At 34.6% G+C, this 20204-nt stretch overlaps 1 protein-coding gene across 6 annotated transcripts in view; it reads right to left on the bottom strand.

Annotated features, from left to right (window-relative positions):
* The window catches only part of VPS13B (vacuolar protein sorting 13 homolog B), a 763452-nt gene that overhangs the window by 562470 nt on the left and 180778 nt on the right, over positions 1-20204 (bottom strand). The gene's annotated exons all lie outside the window — the stretch shown is intronic.

Below are 20204 nucleotides of genomic sequence, written 5' to 3' on the forward strand. Positions count from 1 at the left end.
GCATCCTACTAAGAGCACCTGGTGGCTCAGTTGGTTAAGATCTGCCTTTGGCTTGGGTCATGATCCCAAGGTCCTGGGATCGACCCCTGCATTGGGTTCCCTGCCACTCCCCCGGCTTGTGTTCCCCCTCTAACTGTCTCTCTCTCTCTGTCAAATAAATAAATAAAATCTTTTTTAAAAAATCCTACTAATTTTGTGTGTATCTATATATATCCAAACTTATAAATGGTTTTCAAGAGAATAAAATACAAAGTATGTTTACATATATCACTAAGATATTCCAATAAATAACCCAAATATACAAATAAAATGGTGGAAGACATCAGAACTCTAATAAATAGATATTTAAAAGATAAGTGCAAGGAAAGAAAGAATAGAAATAATGCAATCTACAAATAAGCTTAGTTCAAAATTATTTATGAATCAGTGCCAGTCACATCCCCAAAGAAAAAGTGTTTTTACTAGAGCCAAATTCAGAGTAAAATATCACTTTACATAGCTTGGGTATGAGTAAGGCAAAAAAGAAAAAAAAAAAAAAGAAGAAGAAAGAAAAAAATTACACCATCAACAAACAGAAGGCTTCTCAAGGTCATATTCACTCTTATTCTAATAAAAAAAGTAACAAGTTTTTTTTTAATTTCTTAATTTATTATAGAAATAAACTAGTTCCACTTCCAGGAAAATAGGGTAGACTTTTCTCTATTTCTCATGCTAAATACAACTAAAAAAACCAATATTTCATACATATACATATGTATATGTATACAAGTGTGTACACAAGAAGACTGAAAAGCAGAAAGAAAATGGCAGACCAGTCAGGGACACCTTAGGACCCAAAGAAAGAAACAATGGTGAGGTGAAGTGCACAGGTTGTTTTTGCCTAATATATTTCCAGACTTGGGGTACCTGCGTGGCTCAGTGTCTGCCTTCAGCTCAGGTCATGATCTCAGGTTCCTGGGATGAAGCCCCACATCGGGCTCTCTGCTCAGGGTGGGGGGCTGCTTCTTGATCTCCACCCCCACCCCTGGCCACTCATGTGCTCTTAAGAATAAATAAATAACCCAAACTTGAAGATGAAGAACACAGCAACCCAGAAATGCAAATAGGTAGAGACATAAAATCTCTCCAAAAAAGCCAATTTTCCCTAGTTAAAGGACCCGAAAGGGAGATACCAGTAAGACAGAAAATTTTTAGGCAACAACTGTTCTACTCTAGCCAAATGCCACAGCAAAAAACTATAGTCCCACACCCACCAACACCTACACCAAGGAAGGTCAATGGGAAGACTTCCACGTTCAACATGCTATAAAACAAGGAACCTCCAATACTCCTTACTGGGATAGCATACAGGAAAACTTATTGGTAGCCTGGACTTCCAACCCAACCTGGAAATAAGGAGGCACCCTCAACCTTCCAGCTGGGTAAATGTCAAGGAGACCTACTAGAGAATTAGGAGTTTCATCATCCCCCAACAATAATGAGCCACCACCATCTTCACTTTGTCAGCACAAATCTCATGGAGAACAATAATGAGGCAGTCCAACTACTCCAAGACTGAAAGGTATCAATGGAGGTCCAAATGAGAGCCAGAATTTCTACCTTGGGCCAGAAGTCACAAGAACTGTCCCCCGACCCCTCACCACCCCCACCTCCAGTCATTGATTACAATGGAAACCAAGAGGAATACCTGGACTTCCATGCCCACCCAGCTGTAACAAGGGCATATGTCCCCTTCCATTGCTGGAGCATTATCAAACGAAGCCAGATAAAACAGAAGTCTAAATAAGATCCAGAGTCTCAGAAAACAATATCCAAAATAACCAGGTTTCAACTGAAAATGACTTATGCCAAAAACCAAGACCCAAAACTGAATGAAATAAGACAATTAATAGAGGCCTCTGAGATGATAGAGACATTAGAACTATCCGACAAAAGCCTTTAAACATCCATCATAACAATATTTCAGTAAGCAACTATAAGTATACTTGAAACAAATGATCAGAAAGATCTAGGGGCACTTGGGTGACTTCGTTGAGCATCTGGCTTTTGGTTTCGGCTCTGGTGATGATCTCAGGGTCATGAAATTGAGCCCCACATTAGGCTCCACACTCAGCAAGGAGTCTACTTAAGAGCCTCTCCCTCCTTCTGCCCCTCCCCCACTCACATTCACTCTCAAAATAAATAAACAAATCTTTTAAAAAGTTAGAAATATCTTAACAGAGAAACAGAAAGTTACAGTAAGAGGAGAAGAAAGGGAAAGTGACATTAAAAAGGAACAAAATAGGTAATTTAGAATTGAAAAGTGCAGTAACAGAAATAAGAAACTCAGTGGTTGGGTTCAATACCAGAATGGAGAAGACAAAGGAAAGAACTACTAAACTGGAAGACAAAACAATAGAAATTACATCATCTGAATTAAAGAGAAAATAGAAAAAAATACATGAACAGACTCTCAGGGACCTGTCAACCCTAACACAAAATCTAACATTCATGTCATCAGAGTCCCAGAGGAGAAAGGTAGAGCTGAAAAAAGTACTTGAAGAAATAATGGCTAAAAACTATCCAAATTTGGCAAAAGACATAAACCTGAAATTAAAAAGCTGAGTTAAACAGAGTACTCAAAGAGATAAAAATACATCATGGATAAATTTTTGAAAACTAAAGACAGAGGGGGAAAAACATCTTTGAGCAAAAGAGAAGAAGAAACCCATACAGACGAAACAAATCAAATGACAGCAGCTTTTTCATTAGAAACCATAAAGGGCTATAGGAAGTGGCACATTTTTCAACTGCTGAAAATATCCTTCAGGACTGACAGGGAAAACCAGACATTTTCTAATGAAGGAAAAGTAAAAAACTCTGTGATATTTTGTTAAGTATTAACTTAGTAGAACTTTAAGTTGAGAGCTTTTACCCTGAAAGCAATGAAATTTCAGTAGCAGATCTACCCTAATAGAACATTAATATAAGTTGTTCAAACAGGAAGAATAAGATAAAGGTTTTTGGAATATTAGGAAAAAAGAAAACCATAATAAGCAAAAACAGGGTAAATATAAGACTTTCCCTCATTTCTTGAGTTTAGTTCTAAACTGTGTTTCATGCTGAAGCAAAAGTAAAAATCTTTAATGTGGGTCTCAATATACATAGAGGAAATATTTAAGACAATTACATTATAAATAGGGGAGAATAAAGAAACATAAAATGAGTATGGTTGCTACTCATCACTGAACTGAAAAACTGATACCGTTAGACTGTAATAAGTTAGATAAATGAAATGTACACTATAACAATCACTTTAAAAAGCTTCCCAATATGATATACTCAAAATAATTACACATAAATGAAAATGGAATTCTAAATAATGTTCAAGTAATCAACACGAAGGTGAAAAAGGAAAAAAAATAAAAACAGATCCAAGGAACAAACAGATCCAAAGAACAAAGAGCTAAACTGTCAGAGTTAAGGCCTAACCTACCAATAATTAAATATAAATGGTCCTAATCTAGCAATTAAAAGACAAGATAGGTAAACTGGACTAAAAATACAATTAAACCATATGCTATCTAAGAGAAATTTACTTCGAACACAATAATGTGGGCAAGTTGAAGGGGAAAGTGCAGAAAAAGGTAGGTAGCATAAATACTACTCAAAAGAAAGGAGAACACAGTAAGATCCCACTTTACGCCAACTAGTATGGCTATTAAAAAAGAAAGAGAGACAATAACAAGTATTGGCAAGGATGTAGAAAAACTGGAACTCTTATGCATTGCTGGTGGGAATGTAAAATGGTAAAGCAGCTGTGGGAGACAATTTGGCAATTCATCAAAAAAGTTAAACATAGAGAGATACGATATCACCCAGGAATTCCACTCTTAAGTAAGTACACAAGAGAACTGAAAATGTATGTCTACACATAAGTTTGCTCATAATAGCACTGTTGCTGATAGTCAAAAAGTAGAATCTCAGATGCCCACCAACCAATGAATTGATACAAAATGTAGAAAACCAGTATTATGAGATATTCAGCCATAAAAACAAATGAAGTACTGATACATGCTACAACGGGGATGACTCTTGAAAACATGCTAACTGAAATAAGTCAGAAAAGGTTATGCATTGCATGATTGCACTTTTGGAAATACTGAGAATAGGTAAATTCAGAGACACAACAGATTAGAAGTTGCTAGAGACAAAAGTAAGTAGGAATGGGAAGTGACTAACAATGGATGTGGGGTTTCTTTTTGAGTGATAAAATGTAAACTAAAATAAAAACTAGTGATTGCTGCAAACATTACAAATATAATAAAAACTCCTCAATCGCACACTTTAAAGTGACTACATATTATAGGTTATGTGAATTTAATCTCAATTTTTTAAAAAAGCAGGAGTGGGGACACCTGGGTGGCTCAGTGGGTTAAGCTGCTGCCTTCGGCTCAGGTCATGATCCCGGGGTCCTGGGATCAAGTCCCGCATTGGGCTCCTTGCTCGGCAGGGAGCCTTCCTCTCTCTCGGTCTCTGCCTTCCTCTCTGCCTGCTTGTGTGCTCTCTCTTTCTGACAAATAAATAAATAAATAAATAAAATCTTTAAAAAATAAAATAAAAAAGCAGGAATGGTTTTATTAAGGTCAGATAAATGAGACTTAACAGAACAAAAAAACAAACAAAAATCACCAGAGTACATACTCCAAAAAGACATAGCAATCAATGTGTATGAAACCAACATAGCTGCAAAAACTATAGCTCATAGGTGATAAAAAGATAAACTCAGAATTCTAGTCAGAGACTTCAACACCTCTTTCAACCTTTTTCAACTGACAGAAAAATTGGACAGAATACCAACAAAGATATAGGAGATGTCAAAAACACTATCAACCAATAAGCTCTTCTTGATATTACAGAACAGAATATACATTCTTTTCAACACCCTAAAGAACATATAACACAATTGGTCATATTATTCTGAGCCATAAATGAACCTCAATAAATTTACAAGAATTGAAGTCAACAGAGTTTGTTTGCTGACCACAACAGAATCAAATTAGAAATCAATAAGAAAAAACTGATAGGAAAATCTCCAAATATTTCTAAGTTAAACCAATCCAGATACTCCACAAGTCAAAGAGGAATACTCAGGGAAATAAAACACATACACTGAACTGAACAGAAACCAACATAACAAAATCTGTAGAACACAACTAAACCAGTACAGAGAGGGAATTTTATAGCACCAAGTGGACACATTAGAAAAGTAAAAGTCTCGGGACGCCTGAGTGGCTCAGTTGGTTAAGCAGCTGCCTTCGGCTCAGGTCATGATCCCAGCGTCCTGGGATAGAGTCCCACATCGGGCTCCTTGCTCAGCAGGAAGCCTGTTTCTCCCTCTGCCTCTGCCTGCCACTCTGTCTGCCTGTGCTCACTCTCTCTGACAAAAAAAAATAAATAAATAAAGTAAAAGTCTCAAGTCAATATCCTAGGCTCTCACCTCAAAAATGCAGACAAAGAAGAATAAAATAAACCCAAAACAATCAGAGGTAGTATAATAAGGATAGCAGAAATCAATGAAATTTATTTAAACTGGCTTTTTCAAAAAATCAGTAAAAGTGACAAACCTTTAGCAAGACGAAAAAAGAAAACAAAAGAGAAGTCATAAATAGCCAACATCAGGAATGAAATGGGATAGCACTACCAACTCTGCAGACATCAAAAAATTAATAAGAAAATATCATAAAGTATACTGACAACTTTGATGATGTGAATCAATAAGTCAAGAAACAAACAAAACCTTATCAAAATGCAAAACTACAGATGGAGAATTACACCAAATCTTTTAAGGGGAATTAATATCCTTCCCACAGAATCTCTTTCAGGACACAGAACAGGAAGAAACACTTCCCATTTCATTTTTTGAAGTTATAATTATATTGATGGCAAAACAAAGATGTCACAAAAAAGGAAAATTACATACAAATATTCCTCATCAATATACATGTGAAAATACTTAACAAAATATTAGAAGATGGAATTCAGGAATAAGTTTGTAGGAGTATAAATATAAAAAATATACAATGATCAAGTAGGGTTTATTCCAGGATAAGTATTTAAATAAATAAAATAAATATTTATTCCAGTATAGATATTTAGTTCAATATTGGAAAATCAATAGAATCTACAATATTAACAAGCTAAAGGAAAAAAATCATGATAACCATTGATGCAGAAAACACGTCTGACAAAATTCAACATCCATTCCCAGTAAAAACTTCCTGGGAAATAGGAAAAGAGAACAACTTCCTTAACATGAGAAAGAACTACTACAAAAATACCTAAAATTACTTAATAGTGAAAGACTAAATGCTTTCGCACTAAGACTGGAAGAAAGACAAGGATGCCAATTCCCACTGCTGTTATTCAACAAACTGCTGGAAGTTCTAGCCAGTGCAACAAGAGAAGAAAGAGAAATAAGAGGCATATAAATGGGAAAAGGAAAACAAAAACAAAAACAAAACCTATCCCTTATCTAGTTGATATAACTAAGCATAAAAAGCCCAAGGAATATTTTTTTAAACTTCCAAAATAAGTTTAAGACTGTAGGATATAAAACAAAAATGGAAAAAATCGGTGCATTTATATATACTAGCAACAAATATATATGCATACTAAAATTTAAAATACAGTAACATAATTACTGAATAAAATTAAATACACAAGTAAAATCTGGACACAAGTAAAAGTATTTGGACTTATATGCTGAAAACTATAAAATGCTGATATAGGCATAAATGAAGAGACAGTATTCATAGACTCAGAGACTCAACAATATTTATGGAAAGGCAAATAAACTAGAATAGCTGAAAACAATTCCCAAAAAGTGGTAAGAATCAGTCTACTAATTTCAAGATTTATTATTTAGCTATACTAATCAAGACTTTACAGTATTTGTGTGATAACAGACACGCAGATCAGTAAAACTGAGTGGAGAATCTAGAAATACACACACGTGCCGAACACTTTTTGACAAAGCTGCAAATGCAATTCAATGAAAGAAAGATAGCCTTTTCAACAAAAAGTGCTGGCATAGGTGGACACCCAAAGGCAAAATAAATGAGCCTCAACCTAGATCTAATATCTTATCTAAAAAATGTCAGAATGAATCATGGACTGAAGCACAAATGTGAAACTACAAAATTCAGGAGGAAAAAAAAAAAAAACAAAACAACAGGGGAAATTATTTGCAATCTAGTGAGAGACAAAGAGTTCCTTAACAACAAACGTACCATCCATGAAGGAAAAATGGGTTGTCATCAAAACTAGAAATTCTGGGGCACCTGGGTGGCTCAGTCAGTTAAATGTCTTTGGCTCAGGTCATGATCCCAGGGTCCTGGGATGGAGCCCTGCGTTGGGCTCCCTGCTCATCAGGGAATTTGCTTCTCCCCTCCCTCTAGCCATCCCCCCCCCCACACTTGCGTGCTCACTCTCTCTCTCATGCCTCTCGCTCTCAAATAAATAAATAAAATCTTTAAAAAAAAAACAAAACAAAACTAGAAATTTTGCTTTGGGTAACACCCTTTTAAGAAAAGGCAAGCTACAGACCTAGAGAAGATATCTGTAAACCATTATCTGACAGAAGACTTGTATTTAGAATATATAAAGAGCTTTCAAAACTCAACAATAAAAACACAAACAACTCAGTTAGAAAATGGGCTAAAACATAAACCTCCATTTCACTCAAGGGATATACAGAGAGCAAATAAGCATTTAAAAAGATATTCAACATCATTTGTATTGCTATCAATGAAACAGAAATTACAACCACAATAAGGTATCACTACCCACCTACCCAACCAGCTAAAACAAAATAATGACAAGATCAAATCCTGATGTGGATGTGGAAAAAATGGATCACTCATATATTGCTGGTGGGAATGTAAAATGGTTCAGCCACTCCTGTAAACAGTTTGGCAGCTTCCTTCAAAACCAAACATGCAACTTCCATATACCCTAACAACCACATTCCTGAATATTTATCCCAGAGAAATGAAAACTTATGTTCACACAAAAATGAATACACAAAATGTTTATAGCAGCTTTATGAGTAATAGCCAAAAGCTGGAAACAACCCATACATCCTTCAACGGCTATACAGCTAAACAAACCGTTAGGTATCTATACCATGGAATGCGACGCAGCAATAAAAATAGACTACTGATACACACAACAACTTAAATCTCCTGAGTATTCTGCTGAGAGAAAAAAGCCAACCCCAAAACATATTATATGATTCCTCTTATATGGTATGTCCAGAATAGGTGAACCACAGAAACAGAAAGCGATTAGAAGTTACCAGGAGATAGGGGGCACCTGGGTGGCTCAGTGGGTTAAGCCTCTGCCTTCAGCTCAGGTCATGATCTCAGGGTCCTGGGATCGAGCCCCACATCGGGCTCTCTACACAGCGGAGAGCCTGCTTCCTCCTCTCTCTCTCTGCCTGCCTCTCTGCCTACTTGTGATCTCTCTCTCTCTGTTGAATAAATAAATAAAAATCTAAAAAAAAAAAAAAAGAAGTTACCAGGAGATATAGCAGAGGAGGGCGTGAAGAATAACTACGTAAAGGGTACAGTGTTTTTACAGAGTGACAAAAAGGGTTTTAAACCAGATACAGTTGGCAGTTATCCTACACTGCAAATATACTAAATATTATTGAACTATACACTTTAGAACTGTTAACTGTATGTAATATAAATTTCACCTCTGTATTAACAGAGAGAAAGAACAAGAGAAAAGAGAAATCTATCGATCAATCAATCTAGGACAGGTTTAAAAAGAAACTCATTCACATATTTAAAACCTCAAACAAATTTGAACAACACCTGTTTCTTACCCTTTCGATCTCCCTTTTAGGTTAGGTTTATGAAGATTCATTTGTGGAAGAATGTTCAGTGTTTAAAATATAAGCAGGTACCTGTTATAATAGCTAACAGGAAGAGAAATATAGGCACTTGTACGGCTGAGCCCATCAAAAATCTTTATGAACTAATTAGAATACTTTTTAATTCTTCATGATATTCTTCGACTAACTGCAGAACTACCCCCCAAATGAGTGTTTTATATTCCAAAAGTTTACTCAATCACGCCTAAAAAAAAAAATCTAAAATTCTTGAAAAACAAATATTGAAAAGCACAAAGAAATATTATTTAAGTAGTTCTTCAAAAACATTTTAAATACATACATATATCTTAAGAAATTTTAGTAAATGCATTTCTTTATCATTATCAAAGAAAAATCTAAACATTATTCCCATGTCACTGAAAAATAATTTTTCATAACCAAGTCAGAGACAAATTTCATATACTATAAACAATGCTTATATTGATGGGTTATTACACCAAGAGAATATTAACCTTCAATCCCTGAATCATTCAAGAAATGTTTGCAGGAATACTTTCAGTCTCTATCTGGTCAAAGCACTAGAAGCTAAGTGGTGTCTGTACAAACCAATCATTTCACCAGCAGTTTTATATTTCTTTAAAGCCTCATATAAAAAGCACCTGCCTAAAGTGAGTAATGGAGTTTTATATTCATTGCACTTAGGAACAGCGTATGTAACCTATTCCGTTTTCCTCCCTTGTGGAATATATTTCAGCTTATATTGCACAACACATTACCGACGCATATAAAGACTCTCTGATCAGCCATTTGGACTGCAGTCAGCAACCTGCCTGAGTGCAGTTATTTTTTTCCCTGCCCTAAATAACATACTCACTTTGTTCAACAACTCAAATGAAAAAATCTTTTAAAGATGGTGACCTTACTTTCTTAATAAATATATAACACACATATGTGTACTAACTATAATTGGGAAACAAACGCTAAGACAATGCTTGAAAAAAACTTTGTGCAGTAATAGTTGAAAGCTAGTTGAATACATAATTCCAGGGGAATAAAACAGAAGTCTCTATGGGATACCTTCATGTCTGTTTTCTCTCTTAAGCAACCCACAATTAAAAAATTACTTTAACCACATTAGTAACAAAAGCAAAGCTACCTTTGACCCATTAAAGGCCTAGAAGTAGGGCCAAACTATTATTAAAGTTGGATCAATCTCCTATCTGCCAGACCCCAAAATATTTCCAAGACATAAATATTCCAGTCACTGCCAAAAGTTCCTGAAGGAGGAATGAAGAGAAATTTTTAAAACAGTGATGATGAAAATGTAGCATGCTATTCTGTAGCTGAGACAGACCTGAAACTTAAGAGCAAATGATAAAAGGAATAATTTAGACTCAAGGGAATTAAAGAAATGTTTAAAAATAAGGATATTTGCCATAATTATAAAATTATGGCTTGGTAATAAGTGTAAAATACTATAACATTCATTTTAACATATTGTAATATTACAGATAAATGAGTAAATAATAAATAACTGACTGTGCAAGGCAAAAGCTCCATGCTGCCCCTTGCTGGTGCCCTCATGTAATGACCTAAGGTCCACAGCTAGCATCAATTAATGATCATTTACTTGGACACAACAATGCAAGATTAAGTGTATTAAGTGTTGAGGTATTCAAAGAGCTGTAAAATATAGTGCTGTCCTCCAGCAGTTCACAATCCACTAGGCAAGAAATAAAAATATAACCAAAAATCTAGCTAATTCACCAATCATTCACATCAAGATTAACATGAAAGCTAGGAACCTGGCAAAGATGCGTGAGTCAGAACTTCCATCTAAAGCAGGGGTTGTCAAACTTTTCCTGTAGAGGGCCAGAAAGCAAATGTGTTAGGCTTTGTGAGCCACAAGGTCGCTGCTGCACTTATTCAACTCTACTGTTGTAGCACAACAGACCACAGACAGTAACTCAACAAATAACCAAATAACCATGCTGTGTACCAGTGAAAAACAGGCAAAGGTCTAGATTTGACCCATGGGCCATCCTTCGCCATTCTCTGTGCTAGAGCAGCTGTTCTCAAGCCTGGACCTACATGATAACAAAGAGTTTTTTGGTCTTTGTTTTTAAATGGCCTACCTCCAGACCCCACCCTCAGGGATTTCAATTTAAGAGGTCTGGTGGGGACATGCACATCGCTGTATTTTAGAAGCTCTAATTACTGCTCTAAAGGCAAAGAGGTTTTGATATGAAAAACCTACAAGACTGAAAGTTAATACTTGTGTGTTTACACCCTCAATTTTTGGCCAAATAATGGAGGAAAAGGAACAACGGTAGGCCAATCTGGAGACCAAAAGGCTTATACTCACTAAAATAATCTGGCATTACAAATCAGTGATATTTGAATCGAAGATATATCTGCATTAACATGCTCCTCACATCATTATTTACAAGATATGGAAACAACGAGGTAAGTGTGCATCAATGAATAAATGGATATAGATGATGTGGTGCATCTGTGCTATATGTAGGAATATCATTGAGCCATGAGAAAGAAAGAAGTCCTATTTATAACAGCATGGATAGAACTTGGAAGCATTATGCTAAGAGAAGCCAAGCAGAAAAAGAGAAATACTGTAAGATATCATGTAAATGTGGAATCTTTAAATTTAAAAAAAAAAAAAAAAGTCAAACTCAAAGAAACAGTTTAAAAAAAAAAAGGCAGTTGCCCAGTGCTAGAAGCTGGGAGAAGTTGGCAAATAGACACAAACTTTCAGTTAAAAGATGAATAAAGCCCAAGGATCTAATGAATAGAACATAGTAACTAGAGTTGATAACACTGTATTATATCATTAGAATTTGCTAAGAGTATAATTTAAATGTTCTCATCAGATAGGTAGATAAAAATAAGTGTGATGGATGTACTAATTAATCCTTTCATAATGTATATATCAAATCATGATTTTCAAAAATACATCTCAAATCTTACAAATTTATCAATTACACCCCAATGAAGCTGAAAAAAATCAATGACACTTGAAAAATAACTACAATCCAGAATAAATTCTTAGTGTTAGGTAAACTGAATAAGAAAAAATTAAATACTCTTATCCCTCCATTTTGTCTATACTCAAAAAATATATCAGAATTGTTCTAATTTCTTTTTAAAGTCAAGGCATTTAAAGAAAGACTGTTATCACTAAAAAAAATCAGCTAAGTAGATTCTGAAATTTATAGAACCAATGATAAATTCATTCTGACTAGTTACATTCCTACAGTGTTCAAGGCAATGTTGACAAATGCTTAGGTAGCAGCCAGGATCAAGACAAATACATCCCCTCTCCCTAGGATGTTTAAATTCTAGCAGAAAATAGCTAAAGTATTTTGAACCTTCAAATATGTGCAAGGAATTGTGCACAATGCTTTATATTACTTTTCCTGAAATATAAAAAAAAGTGAGTTACAAAAATAGCACTATCATCACTGAAAAACAGAATTGGAGAGCTTGTTCAAGGTCAAAGAGAATGACCAAATTGGGACTTGAATAAGGCTATGTATTTAAACACAGCATTACAAAGATTCATTAACCACTAAAAACAATTACAACAACACTAAAATGATGATGAAACATGAGAGAAAGCACAAGAGACCCAGAGAATAAGAATAAATCAGTCACATTCATTTAGAGTTGCTCTCTGTATCACAGACATGAGCTCAGGTAGCTAATAACAAAGAAGGTCTTCCATGATGAAGAACTCATAAGGCTAAATGTAATATATAGTTCTTCCTGTTTATTTTAGTAAGCACTTATATGGACAAATACTGACAAGTAATAAATACACTGATGATTTGGGATCTCATAACACAGTTTACCAGTTTTAAGATACATAGACAAAATGAGTATTTTTAATGCAACTGTGGAACATGCTTCTAAAATGCAACTATCTTACAAACAGATGAAGATACCTTTCAGAGCCATGTGCCAGTAACCACCAGGAAAATAAAATCCAGGAATACTCTTTTAAATTCCTAAGTCCTCAAAATTGTTTTCTCCGTAAGAATTTTTGTTCTGTAATCACGATAGACCCTCATATCCAAAAAAAAGTTTGATATATGTGGCATATGCTTCTTTTAACATTTACATTAATAAACTTTCAAGGGAAACACCAAATAATATTTGAAAAAAGTAAACTGTAACATTCACAAATTAACAATTAACTCTAGAAACCAATATGCTTATAAAAACTCCACTGGTTCAGGTTTCATTATATTTTTATATCAGTAAATCTCAATGCAACTTGAAACATTTATAATCTTGTAAGTTTCAAAGAATTATTTTATAACTTGGCTTAATTTGTGGGAAAATAGTTTATATGAATGCCAGTTGTACTTCTTTGGAAAGACAAATGTAAACCTATTTAGTGATCTGATTTTCTCTTTCATCTTGTCTCCAGTTTCTGTGTAGATTTATAATGTTCATTGTTTCCAATTTTAACAAATCACCTAATGGCAGAAAGGAAAATATGTTAACCTTGGAATTATTTGCAGTTGGAGAAATCCCTTTTGTCTGGCCCATACAGGGCCTGCAATCTGTTTTAAACACAGATTGTCTGTCTTTCGTCTGACAGCCACCAAGCTGCACAAATTACTTTCTGCCTGTTCACCTGTTTGCAGCTGCGTCTGTAAGCTAAAGATTCTGCAGTTTGACTTGAGCAACCACTTCAGGATTGATGACATGTGCTGCTGATAAAGTGAGCAATTTGAAGAAATTACTGGCTATAGTTATTGAAAGACATCTGGGCATGAGCTGAGAACTAGAAGCCTTCAATCATGTGCTTGCAACCTGCAGTGGCGGCAGCAGTGTTTGAAGTGATACCCTACTAAAAGAAGCTGGCCCTGGCACTAAATAACCAAGCAATGTATGGAACATAATCTCTCAAATGAGTAATAAAAGGCTCTGTCTTGTAGCTGTAAAAATTTGAGGTTTGGTCCTTTTTAAAAAATATTCTTTTATTTTATTTATAATTAATCTTTTATTTATTAACAATCTTCCCTGTTTCTATTCTTTTATGAGTTAACTTTATATCTATCTTTTACTTCCTACATTATTGATTTACTTCAAACTCCTACTACTACTGCCTTAAAAAAAAGTCAACATTTATTCAATACCTTCTATATGCTCCACACCCTAACCCCAGGAAAAGTTTTATGTCTATCACCTTATTAATACATCAACTTTATTAAAATAGAATTACTATTCCCTTTCCCTGGTGGAAAAACTCAACTATAACTCTAGGAAACTGAACTAATGTCACACAATTTTGAGTAACAAGGCTACACTTTGTCTCCTTAACAAGAGCTCTTTCAACTGTTCTACACTGTCTCTCTGCTCTGCCTTTTGTCAGAATTTCCTAGTCTCTTGATGTACTTCTGATGTGTGATTAACTGTACATTGTGCCAAACCCTTCTATCACTCAGGTTAGCCATAAAGATATGATTTGGTTTCTAGTCTACTTCTCTGTCTCATTATATAAAATTTATCCCAAATGAAGCAGTCTTCATGAATTGAGAAGCCTGATTCAATCAAAATTCATACTTTTTTTTTTAAAAATGTATTCATTTATTTATTTCAAGGGAGAGGGAGAAAAAGAGAGGGAGCAAGGTTATCTCCAGCAGACTCCCCGCTGAATGCAAACTGGACACAAAGAGCTCAATCCCAGCACCCTGAGATCATGATCTGAGCTGAAATCAGGAGTAGGATGCTTAACCAACTGAGCCAACCAGATGTCCCCAAAATTCATAATTTTAAGACTAAGGGACAACTATAAAAGCTCAGACCCTTTTCACATTTGTTGAAATCAGATGATAAAGTTCAAGTAAACTCATGCTGGAAATAAAAGCAAATGCACATCCTTTTATGACAAAGCAATGCCTACTACTCAAGAAAGAGAAATCATACCTACTAAGGTGCTACTTAATAAAAGTAAAGGTATTAATAATAATTACAAGTTTAGTGTTATCAGTAATAGTAATTCTCATCATAGAAAAAATATCAGCACAAATATAATTAAATAAGGAACCATGATAAGGCAGTTCTATAAATACAAAGTCAAAACAGACTTATATCAATGCCAGAATAAGAATCAATATATTTATATGTAATATGTGAAGCATACATTCAGCATGTTTCAAATGCAAAAGTGGATAGAATCAGCAAACGTATTTTTATTATTAAATTGTTCTAATTAAAATGATTTGGGATGAGCACTTGAACTCTTTTTCTCTCCTTACAAATATTTATAAACTAATAGAGATCAAAGAGAGTGATAGAAAAAAACCATTAGAAGTTATAGGCAAAGCAAAACCAAAATATAACCATTCAGATAACCAGTTCTCATTGTGCAATGTCTAAAAAAAAATTCTTAATTTGTACACATATTTGAAATATAGTAATAGTCAATACTTTTAAAAAATTAACTGAAACAAGCCATGCTGATTAATACTAGAAATACGAAAAATTCATTAACTGGTAAGCCATGATACTTCTTCGAGGAAATGACTATATCAAACACTGATAATCAGAAGAATTCCAACTCAAATAAATCTGCAGGTAAGCAGCAGACATGAAAATTCTAATTTGCAAGTATTAATCTGAAGATCAATTTCCCCAAGTATCAAATTATTATTCTTGTTTAGAATGGACACATTAAGTAAAACAGATATATTCATTTATTTAGAGGTAACATGTTAAAAGAAACCAAAATCCTGACCCTTTCAAAACTTCTGAATAAATGGCATTTCTACCATTTTTATGTTAATGTTTAAATTTCCCTAGTCTTAAAAAATATTATCCTTAGGGTGCCTGGGTGGCTCAGTGGGTTAAGCCTCTGCCTTCCGCTCAGGTCATGATCCCAGCATCCTTGGATCAAGTTCCACATCGGGCTCTCTGCTCAGCAGGGAGCCTGCTTCCCCCCACTCCCCAACCCCCGCCTGCCTCTCTGCCTACTTGTGATCTCAGTCTGTCAAATAAATAAATAAAATATATATTTTTTAAAATTATCCTTATAAATACCAGTGTTTTGCAGAACAAATTTAAACACACTGGTAAAAATGCCACCCAAAACTATCATTTCAGCTTGTTAAAATTAAGTATACTGATAATACAGAAAGGCTAAATAAAACCTTCAAGTTAAGTAACTATATAAATTTGGCTTTCACATTCACATTTGAATCCTGATTCATAAATTGGATTAAACACAACCCTGACTAACTCTAGCCACAAAAAAAGTATATATATCATTAACGATTATAATCAATCAAGACTTTATTTATATAATGATACAGCAAAAATAACATTCTTCCACACAAAGATAATAGTTAAGAAATACCATGCATGTATGTCACTATCCTCCTTCCTAGTCATGTCAAGAGTTCATATTTTTAATAGCACCTTTTAAGAGACCTAAGTCGTGAGAACATTCTTACGTACCACTTCATAACTTTGACACAAAGTACGTATAAAAAGATTAGACTTTATTTGGTATAAAATCAGTTGGCAGTTTTACATCTGTGCGTGCAACATAAATACACCAGCTGGCATCTCAAGCACACACACATATGGACTTCAAAACAGAAACTTCCTTATGTGCAGCACTGCCAGGGTAATTTTGTATCCTCTGCATACTACAGCTATTTGTCAGGCCCTGCAGGTGTGCACTGCACATAAACACACAGCTGTAGTCCAGCAAGCCAAGTGTTCCATCAAACACATAAAGGGAGACCTCAGCAGTTGGATTAGTCATCCTTACAACAGGTCCAGGGAGAACAATATGGGTTAGTATTTTAGGAAAAAGCATGGATGGGAAATTTATGATTATGCTAGTCTTACCAAATAACTGGTGGATTGTGTCATTTTTAAAGCAATGCCTACTTATTAAGTTTTTGTTAGAATGGTGAAAGAAAAATGGAATTTTTTTAGCTTTAAATATAAGCAATAATCTATAAATTGGTTTATTAAGTGAAAAATGTGAAAAGGTTTTCAGATCTGTCTTAGTTTTTGGAAGCTATTGCCAACGCATACTTTGGCTATAATATTTGCAAATCATAATCAGTATACTTTAAAACATTTACCAGTTCTATAATACATTATTTTATCATACCTGTAATTCTACTTTTCAATTCATATACATTTAAGATTAATGTGCAATGGATGTGATTTCTGTTCAGAATTACCGAGAACATTTAACTATAAGAAGTTACATGCTATGTTAACATTAAACTATAAACAAATATTTAGTTCTCAAATATGATATGAGAGTACATTAACCTACAAATGGCTAGGGACATAAATGAAAATATGAGACATGAACATTTTGCACTCATGTGAAATTTCCCAACCAAATTAAATGTGACTTTATTAATATTCTTTAAAATACCAGGTAAGCACTTCAGGCAGTTGATAATTATGACTACTTTAACCACATTTCTCCTAAAATGCTCAAAGTCCACCTGGCAGTTGACAAAACATGAAAGATAACTTAGAAAATGAGCTTGAATGCATTATGTTTAATATACTAATCTTCAGTGAACTTGAGGTCAAAGAGTTAGTAATCAAGAAACACCAGCAGACTCTGACATCAGGCGATTCAAATTTTCTTCTATCTGGAAGGTATAAAGGAACTTAAAATCATATTAGTCTGATACAAATCCCATTTTTCTACTAGAAGCCTAACTTTATTAAGTATATCTCTAATTTAATCACAAAAGTATGATCTAAAGTAAGAAAAGATAAAAGTAAATGAAAGGGAAGGAGTAAAAGGCTTATAATTATTGAAATTATTTTAAGGTATATTATCTTATTTTGTTCTTTTATGTAACGATAAATAGGAAATATTTGGAATTCAACCTGGATCCCCATATTACTGATGGGTCCCTGAGGTGTGATTCATAGCTCTTTAAAGCTTCCAGTAGCCTTAAATGCTCCAGGCTGGATCAGGCTGAGCTTTGGTTCTGAACCTTAAAGCAGCCCTTTATCTACAATCTGTGTCAAACATTTATATCAGTATCCTTTGGCCTGAAATTCTGTCATCAAGAAAAGTGTCAAAGGTAAGGATGATCAAGTATCAAGGCATTCAATGTCCACATTAAAATACATTTACAACATGGGGCGCCTGGGTGGCTCAGTGGGTTAAAGCCTCTGCCTTCGGCTCAGGTCATGATCCCAGGGTCCTGGGATCAAGCCTCGCATCGGGCTCTCTGCTCGGCAGGGAGACTGCTTCCTCCTCCCTCTCTCTCTGCCTGCCTCTCTGCCTCCTTGTGATCTCTGTCAAATAAAATAAATAAAATCTTTAAAAAAAATACATTTACAACAAATTTTATTTAATACTAACTGTTCCAGTTGTTTATTCCATTGGAACTACTCCGAAACTTGGTGGCTTAAAACAACCACCTATTTTTATCTCTTACAATTGTGTAGATTTTTGGACTCATCTGGGTGGTTCTTGCCTGAGTCTCTCTCATGCAGCTCCAGTCAGATGGCTGGGGCTAAAACAATCTGAAGTCTCATTTGAGCTAAAGATTCAAGATGGTTTCATCACTCATGTCATATCCACCAGTCAAGATGACTAGAACATTTGGCAGCCAGATAGGGCAAGCATCTTTCTCACTCTCATTCCTTACAGTAGCCTCTCTATGAGGCTAGCTTCAGCTTCCTCACAACATAATAGTCTGAGGGGCACTGGACTTCTTAAATGGTGGCTAACTTCACCCAAAGCAAATATTCCAAGTGACTCAGGCAAAAGCTGCAAGGCCTCTTACAACCTACCCTCAGAAATTATACAGTAACACCTTCTCCACAATCTATTGGTCAAAAGTGAGTCATCACAGGACCAGCCCAAACTCAAGGGGATAGGTCTATGGAAGGATATAAATAATGAGAAGCATGACCATGGCCAACTTTGGAGACCGGGTATAACATTATAATCATAATATTTTCAAAAAATGCTATGTGTTGCTTCCAATTATTATGTTAATGATTTAATATTTTATTTTTATAGTTATTTTATTTATTAATGATATTAGTATGTATGGACTTGATTATAAATTATAGTAATTAAGGCATAACAAGATATGATACACATTTCATTTTTTTCAAGTTGGTTTCACTGACTCCTTATAAGTTTAGAAGTTAAATCTACATCTAAGATTAATTCTAATTGTTTGCCTCAGTACCCCAAAATGAGACATCTTTAGGAGTTTAAAATATTCACTACAAATATTGAAAAGCTGGTCATATACCTAAATGAATCATATCTCACTTGTTTAGAAGTTCTATACTTAGTAAACTAGGACTTTTCAGAGACCTTTTAAAAGGAAATGAATTAGAAGTCTAGGGAGCAGGGTTGATTAGAACAAATAACCAGCTATCTACACACACACACACACACACACACACGTACAGACAACACTCAGGAAAACCACAATGAGCAGAATACTCTTGTTTGCGGGAAGTTGGGAACAATTCTATAACGTTAAGAGCTAAATTAAAGAATGCATTTCTCCAGGACATAATAGAATGAAATAAGAACATGGGGGGAAAAGTGAATATTTAAAAATTTTCCATGAAAAACAAACACTAAAAACCATAAAAAGGCAAAACCCCCATAATTACATGGTTTTAAAGTTTATTAAAAAGGGGGGTATACCATACTCTAATATCCACCTCATCCATATCCTATGTTTTCCCAAAATGTAACAACTGGTACTTGTTTTATGTGTACCATAAAACACCTTCCACACCTAACTATCAATTTACCTATCTACCTGACCTGTCTATCCATCATTAACATACACACATGTATGCACACACATGCATGAGTACAACGATCATTCTCTTACAATAAAGCTGGCATGGGGCTGTACATCTTGGTCTGCAACTCACTTTTTACTAGAACCCATCAACCTATCCTACCCATTTTAATAAATGATGGATATTAAATAGGATGGCATAATTATATATAGCATGGATATATATATATACAACATCAATGAATCACATAAACATTCTATTGAAAAAAAGAAACCAGACAAAAAACAATGCATGCTATATGATTACATTTACATGAATTTCAAAGATAGGCAAAACTAACCTACAGTGATAAGAAATCAGAACAAGAACCGATCAGGAGTAACTCACAAGGGTATATAAAGAAACTCCCTGACACAGTTTGGAAAACTCTTAAATCATTTCTGGTCTAAGACACAGAAGACCATATATCAACAGATCATTTGGAAACAGCAGAGGAAGCTGAGGTTCTGAGAGGTCAAGT

This window comes from Lutra lutra, chromosome 4 (genome assembly GCF_902655055.1).
Source record: "Lutra lutra chromosome 4, mLutLut1.2, whole genome shotgun sequence".
Lineage (NCBI taxonomy): Eukaryota > Metazoa > Chordata > Mammalia > Carnivora > Mustelidae > Lutra > Lutra lutra.